This window comes from Aulonocara stuartgranti (genome assembly GCF_965226115.1).
Source record: "Aulonocara stuartgranti genome assembly, chromosome: 17".
In the NCBI taxonomy this organism is placed as follows: Eukaryota; Metazoa; Chordata; class Actinopteri; order Cichliformes; family Cichlidae; genus Aulonocara; species Aulonocara stuartgranti.
Window position 1 is genome coordinate 33,552,132 of NC_138953.1, and position 11,835 is coordinate 33,563,966.

Sequence of the window (11,835 nt, forward strand, 5' to 3'; positions counted from 1 at the left end):
ACGTAGGGTCTCACTCTTTCTGCATTTGAAGCTATCACTCAATAGTGGATCTGTGTTGTTCGACATCAAACAAAGGAGACATTCGCAGCATCACCTGCAGAGCGCTCCAAAGGGATGAAGCAAAATATCTTCAAATCACTTGTCCAAGACATTTCCCCCCATTAAGGCTGCCTCCGCGCAGGCTTTAAGGCGGAGACAGGCCCTTTAGATAAGCTAACCAAACCCGAGTGCTACAGCTGGGAGATCAGACACGCAGCCTGTGTTCTATTACAGAGCCCACTTACAATAGCGTGGCATTAAAAAACAAAAAAGGCTCGCCGTTTAACCGTGTTAAACGCGAATAATGATCTATTTAGCTGCGAAAAGCAAAGAGCAAACAAGAAGAAAGGCGGGATCTAAAATAGCTGCGGAACAGTGTGACTGATACAGGTAGAGGGACAGGACGCACAGCTGTAATTGCCACATTTATTTCTTTGCACGCATAGATTGATTGACAGCCGTGCGGTTAAAGCGACTGTACAAATTCAAACCGAAAGCTAATCTTTTTTGTTTTGTCTGGCTTTTCTTGTTTTAAGGCGTAACAATTATGAAGTTCTAGTTACAGAGATATCTATTATCATTTTGTGTCAATGTTGGAAAAAAAAGTGAGCTGCTGTGTGTGCCTATTGTATCTGTATGAATGTGTATGACTCCCAACAGTGAATATGTGGTACCAGCACTTCAGTGCTAGGTGCTTTTGGGTGTGTGTGTGTGTGTGTGTGTGTGTGTGTGTGTGTGTGTGTGTGTGTGTGTGTGTGTGTGTGTTTGTGTGTTGTAATCTCAGCAGCAGATCATGTTTTCCAGGCCTCAGATGAGGCAAAGCAGCTTTGGCAGCGGGCCGTTTCATCTCAGGCACTGGGGCCCAAAACAAAGAGAAAATGATTGATTGGATGATGAATTATTTAGAGGTGGAGAGCAGAGGAACGAGCCAGCCGTGGTGGAGAGAGAGAGAGGGAGAGCGGGGTAGAGAGACCAAGGAAACGAGCAGGAGTAAGCGAGTTCAGCTCCCCTTCATCGCACCCTCTCCCCTTGTAGAAGATGGGAATTCAAGTAAAAACTTGCCCCTAATTGTACTAATGCATGTCACCGCAAATTTGCCAAAATAAAATATTGATGCGGATGCAGTGGCAGGGCTGCAAAGTCCCAAGCGCTGATTGGACAGGAGAGGTGTTTGCTCAGGGATCTATAGGACGTTTGAACCTACATGTAGCACTACACTGAAAGACAGAGAGGGCAAATAAAGAGAACAATTCTATATCTGCCTGCGTTTAAAGTAAAAACAAGTATGACTGGATACTTACTTGTACCTGTAAACAAGCCTGTATTACCTGAACTGCGGCATGAAAACAACACATTTCCATAAATATAAGTGACAGGGGCTGTGCGAGCGGGTCCAGAGCCTTATGCGATGCCCAGTTGGACCACAGGGGGCACTGATGTGATATGTGAGAGGGAGAAACAGACAAGAGTGGAGAGAGAGAGTGTAAAAGACAGAAGGAAAAAAAAAAGAAACACAGAGTGAGGCGGGAAAGGCAAAAGGGAAAGAGAGAGAGAAAGAGTGGGATGGAGAGGAAGAGAGATGCAATGAGGCAAGGCTACGGGGATGAACGCAAAGCGTCTCTCTCCCTTCATTTTTTCAATATCCCCTCCTCATGAAATTTCATTTGGATTGTAAATGTTCAGTAATTTACCATCATAAATGTGTAATGGGCCCCTGAATCCAATGACATTGTGCTGGCTAATCAACTCATTTGAAAATGAATATAGATCTATTAAAGGGAACTCAGCATTTCCCCTTTGTTAAGACTGGCATGCTGTCAAACATGGGAACACTTCCTGAAAGAGGGTTTCTAGAAAGAGAGATCCTCTTCAAGCTGTGGTGGTGCGAGGAGGGGGGGGGGGGGTACACAAAAATAATCTTCTCATCAGCTGTTTTGATCTTGAATAGAGACGATAATTTGAGATTAAGTGCTTGTGCTAAATCCTGATTTGTTTTGTCATTAGGAAAAAAAACGGCGTGCAATCGACATAAGAGAAAAAGGGACTCGTTTAAAACCTCGTTCACGGAAATAAAGAGCGGGGACAGGGACTTAATGATGCTTCATTTTCAGCTGGGAAAAGATGGCAAAATTAAATTCTTGAATTTTAAACAGTTTCTTGGTCCCTCAGCATGCAGCCAACAAATTCCTCCAGACAACACACAATAACACACACACACTGTGATTACCACTTCTTATCTATGAGAGACGGGGCCCGAGGCACTACCTGCAAACACTTAATCAAAAACCAAGTTCAACTCGTGGCAGCCAGTGACTCTTAGAAATAGAGAGTGATGGGGAGAGTATGGAATGCAAATTGTAGACATTAGGAATCTATGAAGGTGTGAGTGCACGCGTGCAGGATTGACGCTCGAAGCCAGTAAATTATCCTGTGGTTAAAAACTGAAGAAGTTATAGCAGGAAGGGCAATCTGACTATTTTATATTATGGACAATCTTAGTTTTAAATGTAATCTGCTGCTTTCCTCCTCCACAGAAACTGAGCATACGAGTAAATGGATGCACTAGAAATGTTCAAGGTGCAACTTATCTGGTAAACAGAAGACAGCAGGGTGGATGAGGAGAGCTTGGTGAGAGCTCTAGCGCCACGAATGAAGCGTCAAAACGTATACGAATCATCTGTGAAATATCTTGACATGATCATATGATTACCCATCCTCTCATCTAAAGGGAAGAGAATTTTGACTAAGAAGGGCAACTCGTGGACCAATTGATTGCATGTCAGGGGATATTTCAATGTGTGGGTAAAAGCAGAGGTATTATGAGACATGTTGCACTTAAAAAATAGAAATGATCAGAAACTGCGAGAAGGGGAATAACATACCGTAATACTAAAGATGGCACACAGCAGAGAACAGTTTCAACTTTGTGGCAGCAGACACACGTTAGGTACCTTTGGCCTTCAGATCTGCTTTAATTCTTCATGTCACAGATTCAACAAGGTGATGGAAACATTCCTCAGAGGTTTTGGTCCATACTGGCATGATAGCATCACACATTGCTGTAGATTTGTTTAGTTCCACATCTGTGATGTGAATCTCCCTTTCCATCATATTCCAAAGGCGCTCAGTTGGACTGAGATCTGCTGACTGTAGAGTCACCAGAAAAGACAAGCGTTTGAACCAGTTTGAGATGATTGAGCTTTGGTGTGAAAGATGTGGTCATCGTGCTCTTCTGCTACTGTAAACCATGCTGTCTGTTTCAAGGTTTCTGTGTCATGTTGTGCATTCAGAGATGCTCTTCTGCATACCTTGCTTGTAAGAAGTGGTATTTGAGATACTATTGCCTTCCTGTCAGCATGAAGCCACCTGAGCATTGTGTTCTTGCATCAGAGAACTGTCACTCGGTGGATATTTTCTTTCTTTTGGGGGTGATGCAACAGTGTGGTGGTGCACTACCACCTCACAGCAAGAAGGTTCCTGGTTCAGCTTCCCCCCAGAAACCAAAGACATGCATGTGAGGTTAACTGGTGATTCTAAATTGAGAAGCTCTGGATTATTCTCTCAATAAAGCTTCAGTGTTGCAAAACCTGTAGTCATACAACTCGTGCAGTGAAAAAACATGAAAACTAAACATTATTTGAGTTATATCAGCATTTCTTTTTTTAATTAAAATGTGATTGGTGATATTTTAGTGTCTCTAAAAATGGGCAATGTTTCTACAAAGGTACTCTGTAGATGTTTTTTACAGTAAAATCTTAATTGTGACTAAAATGTCAAAGTTGGACCATATAGACAGTTTCTTAGCCCACTTCCAATGGCCTCACAGACACCCTTAACTTTAAAAATGCAAACTAATACATAAAAAAAGATTTATAAGGAAATGGATTCGATTTAAAGAATGCTTCCACTAGGAGCTACATTTATCCATTCTGACAGGGCTTTACTCTATGAATGATACATCAAGAGTAATTTTGGAGGTTCAGTATCTTGCGAGAGAGTAGTTCAGCATGTGGACTGCAGGAGCTGGGGATTGAATCACAGAACCTTTTAAGAAATGCCTCATGAACCACAGCTGCAGCACATTTAACCTTCCATTCTTACACAGTATGTGCTAACACTAGTTGTTGAAGTGCTGCAAGCGCCCCTTCCAGCATTGAACAAAAAAAATACTGTAGATATTACATCCGCTTTTACATTAATTAATACAATCCATTTTACCTTCCATTTTATTATCACTGCTCTGCACGTCGTATTCACTTTCTCCTCGATCTCCTTCTCTTAGTTTCTTTCCTCTTTCTTTCTCCTCTCCGCCTATTTCGCAGTCTTGGTTCTGATGCAGCAATCAAGGAAAGGAACTCATTTATCAGGTCTGATGGCAGCAGGGGGTGTATTGTGCACTGTTGGAAGGGACTGCGTGTTAGACTGAATGCATAGCTTTAGGCTATTGCCCTGTTGTAAGGTCATTGTAATTAAGTTTTGGCTCACAGTGGTGGACTGTGCCTTTGAGGTTCAAATGTCTTTTCCCTCCATCTCAAAAGGTCCTTTTCTGCACGATTTGATTATGCGATCATACAAAACAGTCTTATCCCACACCAAATATTAGACTCTGTCTGTGAATATTGATTTATCTGTGGACTCAGTTCAGTTGGAATGAGTTAGATTCCCCTAACTTCCTCAGTGATTACTTTGTGGAAATAGAATATTAGAGTGTCAGTGATTGCTGCAGATGGGAAAGCTCAGGGCTCGACCGAACACTTGAGATTGCTAATCTAGGATCCTAAACTTGCTCTAACTTCAATTATAGAATTGAGGAGTGAGATGGGGGAAAAAAGAGGTGCAGACCTATTGATAAATTCCTCATCTATCTATCTATATCATCTTTCTCTTGCTCCACATTTTCCTTCTGACGTTTCTTGTATTCTTTTTTTTTTTCTCTCCTTGCAGGCTGAGAAGCAGAGAATAGCTGCTTTCGTCAGCCTTGCCCGTGTGTCCAGCTCGTCTTCCCAACCCAAAGTCGCACACCACATCAAGTCAAGCGCAGTCCAATAAAAGCAGTCAGCCCCTCCCTGATGGCAAACTGGTCCAGATGTGGCTGCTCTTTGCCAGGCCCCACAGTCTTCTCGTGTGTGCGTCACTGTGCTGAGTGGCCCCAGGTGTTACGGTCAGTTTTGCGTCTAGACTCCCTTTTACACTCTGCTTTTTCCTCCCTGTGTTTTCGCTTGTTTACATGAGTAAACAAGTTTTTCCTTTCAGCAGGGAAGAACTTGGGAATGCAGAACCTCACAGGAATCTTTCTAAAGCTCCACCGTTTTGACTTGAACCTTAAGAAAGGTCTTGTAGTGGTTTCCTAACAGCTGTGACTTAAAAACATCCAAAAGCACACTGAAAGCACATGAATGAGCCACAGCAGACAGAATTAGCTGCCCCTGTTACAGCATACTAGTGAAGGATTTCTGGATTTAAAAAAAAAAAAGAAGAAGAAATCATTTAAAAAATCAATAAGTCATCAATAACCTTCCTGCGGAGTTCAATAGAGATAATGACCTGTGGGACACGCTGATATTGTATCCAAAGTACAGCTCATAGCAAAAGCACAGAAGGCCAGTGGGATCCCAAAACAATTAAATACCACAGCAAAGGATTCATATAGTTTGTTCAGGCTGGATCGCATGTTCGGAAAAACCCTCATTGTTATATAATAGCAGAGACCCGGTTGAAGGGCAACAGACTGGTAAAGCTTCCCTGTTTCTTAAACACATGCACATCAGTGCACACACACACAAAAAGGTTTTTAAATGACAGAGAAAATGAATATTTCTGAATACTAGCCTAACCAAAAACACTGTTTACCTAAAACTAACCCAAACCTTCTTTATTTCACTGTGACTTTGTAAAGTGTGCCCATAACATAAGTGATATAATTCGAGTGCACACATAAAAACACATAATCATACACTGAAGAGAATTAAATCCACGTGTAAGAAATTCTTCTGTGACAGCAACAGTCATGAGGAAGTTGGTGTCAGATGACACAGAAGCCCTGCTCAAACACTAAAGGGAAGTAAGTATAAAAATGAGTTTTTATTGTGGTCTTTTTATATAATAAAATAAAATAAAATCAGCAAGCGTCACTAAAGTAGCCAAAAGAACAACAGTTAGATCCCTTTCTGGGTTGCAAAGTGGCCTGCAGCTGCACAGCAGCTGAGGGCAGACTAAAACAGCTAAACAGTGCTCCTTATGTGAGATCTGCCAACTGGATGCATAGAGGGAGTTATCGGCTAAGCCATCCACTGATGTGGGCTGGCACTGAGAATGGCTGATCTGCTGGGACTGCTGCTGAGCTTGACTTTGTGGCCTGCCCCCAATTAATGCCATGCTCCAAAGAGATGTTGAATCCGCACGCAAACCTTGCTTTTGGTTTTTCTGAGGCAACAATTTTCAGAAAATTTCACAAATAAAAATCCAGTTGAGTGCTATAATAACACAAACAAACTGAACCGGACTGCATCACCCAGTTATACTATTATTGTTTTTCTTTGTGAAAAAACAGTTGAGCCAAATATCGATAGAGAATGCGCCTCAAAACTTTTTACTTTTTTTGATTTTTGCTTTGAATATCAAAGAGAAGCTTTACAGTCATTTGCGCCATGTTTGATCTTTGTGACACAAGGAACACAAGCACTCTACAATATATGAAGCTCTTATTCCACTTACGTAACATAGCAGGATTAGAGCTTCTTTTTTTTTTTCTTCAGTTTGCCTTAAAATGCTCCTCACACGTCTGACAGTGGGCTGAGCTGCATTTCAACTAGCGGTGTACTGTGGCGTATCTTTGAACAACCAAACAACTCAAGTGAAGTGCCTGCAGTCCTTTAAGCACTTTATCCTCAGAGCTTCGTTGGGCAACAGACAGGCAAAAAAAAATAAGAGAAAATAAAACAAGAGAAAAAAATGCAAATGAACGCTACGACACTTCTACATACAATTGACAACCACAACAAAAAGGCAGAGTACATTAAAAATATTTCAGAAGGCCAGACTCATAACTTTTAAACAATAGGAAGAGGGGAAAAAGATGGGGGAAGAGTGAGTGTGAAAGATATGAGTTTTTTCTTTTTAGAAGCTCCTTGGTGTCGCGTTGGGGATTCCATGTGTCTCATCGTCTTGTTTAGGAGTGCATTAGCAGCCAATGACACAGCCTCCCTCCCTCCTCATCGCTCTATTTTTCTTGTTGTCGGGGAGAGTGTCCTGAGGCGATAAAAGCAACCATCAGTACTCCTCCTCCTCCTACACCTCCTTTTCATGCAGAGATACGCAAGGGCCTAATTTTCCATCAGCAAAGCATGAAATCAAGAGAGAATGCCACACAACAAGCACTCTTATGAGGGGACACTTTGCCAGTTCACCCACCCACAGAAGTGTATACACACACACACACACACATCTGCACTCACATGTAACACACCGACGCAGAGTCACATCCCTTCTGCATAAATTATGAAATCAAGTGGATGCTAAGCTAAAGTGACAATCACAAGCTTGCTGATGAGAGCATAAATGTGACTTTGGGAGATTGTTTGACAAATTACATAAAATTATGTGATGCTTGTTAAGTTTTCAGACTGTGTTTTTCTTTGACATGAAGATGATGCAATATTTTCTGAGCATTTTAAGTGGGAACTGCATTCAAATGCGGGCTATAAAATGTTGCAACAGAGCCAGACATGTCCAGTGAGCCTTGTCTAGGCACTTCTGCCGCATATGTCACTGGTATGCTAATTCCAAGGACTCAATTAATGTACTGTCATATGCATTAGAATGCCACTACTCCATCATCATACACTGTTAAACTTGCAGCCGTAGCCATTCGAAGTGTGCATACTAAAATAAATATGGCTGCCACACACAGTACTGCACATATCGAGTGTCAAAAGAGTCAAACAGTCAACACCCACTGCATTCGCATTTGTATCTGCTGTGACTAAAATATATGCCTACCTATACACAAGGCTAGATACCACTCAAACTGTTAGTGTGATGATCTGTACATATGTGATTACACGTACCGGAGGTTGTATCACTGAGTAACAGTATACAGTATTTGAAACATGTATTTAAATGGTGTTTCTACAATATGAGTCAGATCTTAGACCTTAGGTGCTCCTGTTATTTGTATTGTTTGAGGCCTCATATTACACGCACTAGGTAGAGAGCAGTCTGCAGCATGTTAATATATAAACTGGTGCAAAAATAAGTAGGTGAAATTTCCCTTTTAATAACACTTCAGTAATTTGGCACACCTGAACATGCATCTTAAAGTGCCACGATGTCCAAACATTACATTTGTGTAAACTAAAATTATGCAGATGTGTGTTATTTTCCATACAACATTAAGACTATATATAAAAGATGGAGATGGCAAACGTTAGCTTTTTCGCTTACATCATTTTGTCTAGAGCCGTAAGTGACCATATTTACCGGAGTGTGAAGTCTTAAGTCATCATCTAAAACTAGTGAGCTTGGTTATCTCCACAGGTGCAATCCAAAGGCACAAATACCTGCTAATTAGTATCATGTAACAGGCTAGAACAATGTTAAACCCTCACCCAAAACTGAGGCACAGACATTCTGGATGGGCTGTAACACAAAACACTATAAAAAGTTCAAAAAAAGCTGCTAAAAATGCTCCAAAAAGGTATCAAAACCGCAACCAATTGGTAAAATTTGCAGCAATGAGGCCTAGCAGCCAGTGAGTGGCTACAGTGACCTGTGTCATTAATTAGTGACAGAGATCAGAGATCAAAAAAGCTGTAGACATGTTATATTCGCAGCTAAACCTGGAATAGACTCACTTTTGGACCAGCTTCAAGCAGCCATAGAGGTACTGCAGCTCTCTTCATTGGCTTCATTTTCATTGCTGCCACTCTATGTCTGTCGGCTAATCCTGCTTACCTCCGTCAAGAAGTGGGCGTGGCCACCTGGCATTCATTTGGCACATTTGCCCTCCATTACTCTCTTCTGTACCTCTCCTCGTCATTCTTTGCCAAATCGTTGTACTACTGAATCAGTGTCACTCAGGCCACTTCTGTTACCACGGTTTTACTTAGATTTTATTTCAGATCACCTATCGTCTACTTACCTATCCTCTTAATCGTAGATACCTTCTTTTGGTGTGCTTACTGCCATTCTTGACTCAGAATAGAAAACCTGTGAGCAGAGTCAACTGGTCCATAAGTCAAATCAGTATAAAAAACCTGTGTTTAAAAATATGAAAACACAGAGGGCTGAACTGTGAGTAACAGCCTTGGAATCCAAAAGAAACTTACCTGAGAGTTGAACCTGTGGAACTATAAAGCCTACCTACTGAACTGGAATGAGAAAGTGCCAGTTAAAAACACAGTTTGTGTGAATTAAATCTGTAAGAATTTTATTTGGGACCTCGTGACTAAGTGAAGCTCACAAGATCAATATTCTTGTTTGTTATACCTGCAAAGCTTTCATTAAAACTGGTCGACCGTTCATGTACGCCCACTAGGTTTATGTGACTGAGGCCTTAGGTAAAAATGTCACAGAGTGAAAGAAAATCCATGAATCTGGGCATGTTATTAATATATTAGAATGAAGATGGGCTTTTTTTGTCTCCATGGAAGACTAGAGGAGTTATCCTGGGATCTTGTAAAGAGTATAGTGGGCTCATAGAAACTCAGTATTTAGTGTGAAAAGGCCATTTTCCATTCACTACATTGTATTTAGCTTTCAGTGACTGTAAATGCATTATAAAGTACACCAAAATCACACAATTAAACCAAACTAGTTTATACAGCATGCAGCCCTTTCTCTATGTAATTTTTTTTCTTTCTAGGATCCTAATTTGGCAGACATGTAAATTAAATGTAATTTTCTGTTTTTTACAGTTTGTATACATCAACAGCAGGGACATGATGATTTTATTTGCAATATCAGCCTGTGGTCAAATAGATATCCACACAACGTGATCAGAAAATTCACACTGGCTGACTGCCAGTTATTGCAAGTTTCTATGGCCAGATGCATTAGATCACAGAAATAACCATGGCCAGCCAGTCTAATTATTCCTGGGAATAAAGGGAAGAAAAATAAGATCATAGCAGAAGAGCAGAAAAAAACCTCCAGCTCCAGTGGCGAATGAGACCCAGCGTTGCTTTATTCAGAAACCATGTCAGAGACCAACTGCTAGGCTAAACTGAATAGTACTGTATCTAAGTTTTTTATCGACTTGAAAAAAAAAAAAGGCAGTTAGTTATTAGGACAGTAACACTGACAAACACTACAGAGGATGGAAAGCTTTTTCTCTGCTACGCACACAAACACAGAGAGAAGAAAAAGATCTCACAGTGCTGACTGACAAAGATGCCCTGCAATATAGATGACGAGAACAAAGCTTCCCATAACAAACTCCAGTCATATTGAGACGATTTCCTTTTCAATAATGAATCGCCATCAGCATCACGCATCAATACTGCCTCTGTGTTTTGTGTGTGCCAGCATGCGTGTGTGAGTGAAGAGAAAAGAGGGAGAGAAAAAAAAAAAATCTATCCTCAACGAGAACAAAACTTCTATATTTAATCTGCACTGAGAACAAGCAGGCATGCAAAGTCAAAAACAAAACGGGGATAGCAAGCTGAGGCTTTCTGTGGCATGCAAATCACATCCGGACCAACCAGCTGCTGTGAGCTTATCCCCCACATCTTTGTGATTGACAGGATTTTTAAAATGTGTAGATTATAAATATTTATAATTGACTTAATATTGACTGTATTCTCTCTGTTTGGTTGAACTTGTATGGAGAGAAGAAAAAAATAAGAAGGAAAAAAAACTTTAATTTCTCAAAAAGAAAAAAAGAAAAAAAACGAGCACAATACCACAATCCAGTTCCGACTTCACATAAATAACCCTCCCTGCGAGCCCCAAAGTGTTTTTGTATGAATGTTCAGTAGCCTGCTTTCCTCGCAGAGGGTAATTAGGATTATACTGAACTTTCTGCTTTTGTTAAGTCTTCTTGAGAGTTCAAAAGTTCTCAAAGAGGTCAACATGGTCACGTTCACCTTAAAAAAAAAAGAGGTGACAGTTGGAAGCACGGGCCAGATCTCTGAAAATTACCCCTATAAAAGCTCTCCGAGTCAGGCTAATAATGCCTGTGGAAAGGTGCGTATTCTTGAATATTTAGAGAAGCAGGCAGAGCTCGCTTGTTGTAACTTGTAGTAACTTTATCTGCTTAAGAGATATGAATGATAAGAATGCAAACACAAGTGGCCACATTCAAGATGCGCACATCTTCTCGTGCACCTCTGGTCAGCTGCCTCGACACACCCTACAGGCCACTGGCTGGCGATGACTGCTGAATTTTGAGGTACAGCAGAGCAGCGCTCTGTGACTTTTAGTTTGAGTGGTGTCAATGTTATGTCATGTGAGACTGCCAATATCAGGGGGACAACAAAGTGAACTGTGTGGGCCTCTGTGTAATAATAAGCCAGCACACAATGCCATGCCAACACAATTTTCACCCACCATCCATTTTTCCAAAATAAAGTAAATAGACAATTGACACATTGGAAGACCTCCAGTGTGCATCAGAGGTGCAGGTACAGGGTTGACTACAGCTGAGCTAAAAGCTGCAGCGGTACTGCCTGAGAATGTTACAATGGCAATTGATTTCCACTGTGCCAGCCAGTGATGACAGAGCCCACTAGAGGACATCGGACACACAGGGCGCTAAGGCCATCCTCATGAAGTCCGTTTCTGATTGTTTGGTCAGAG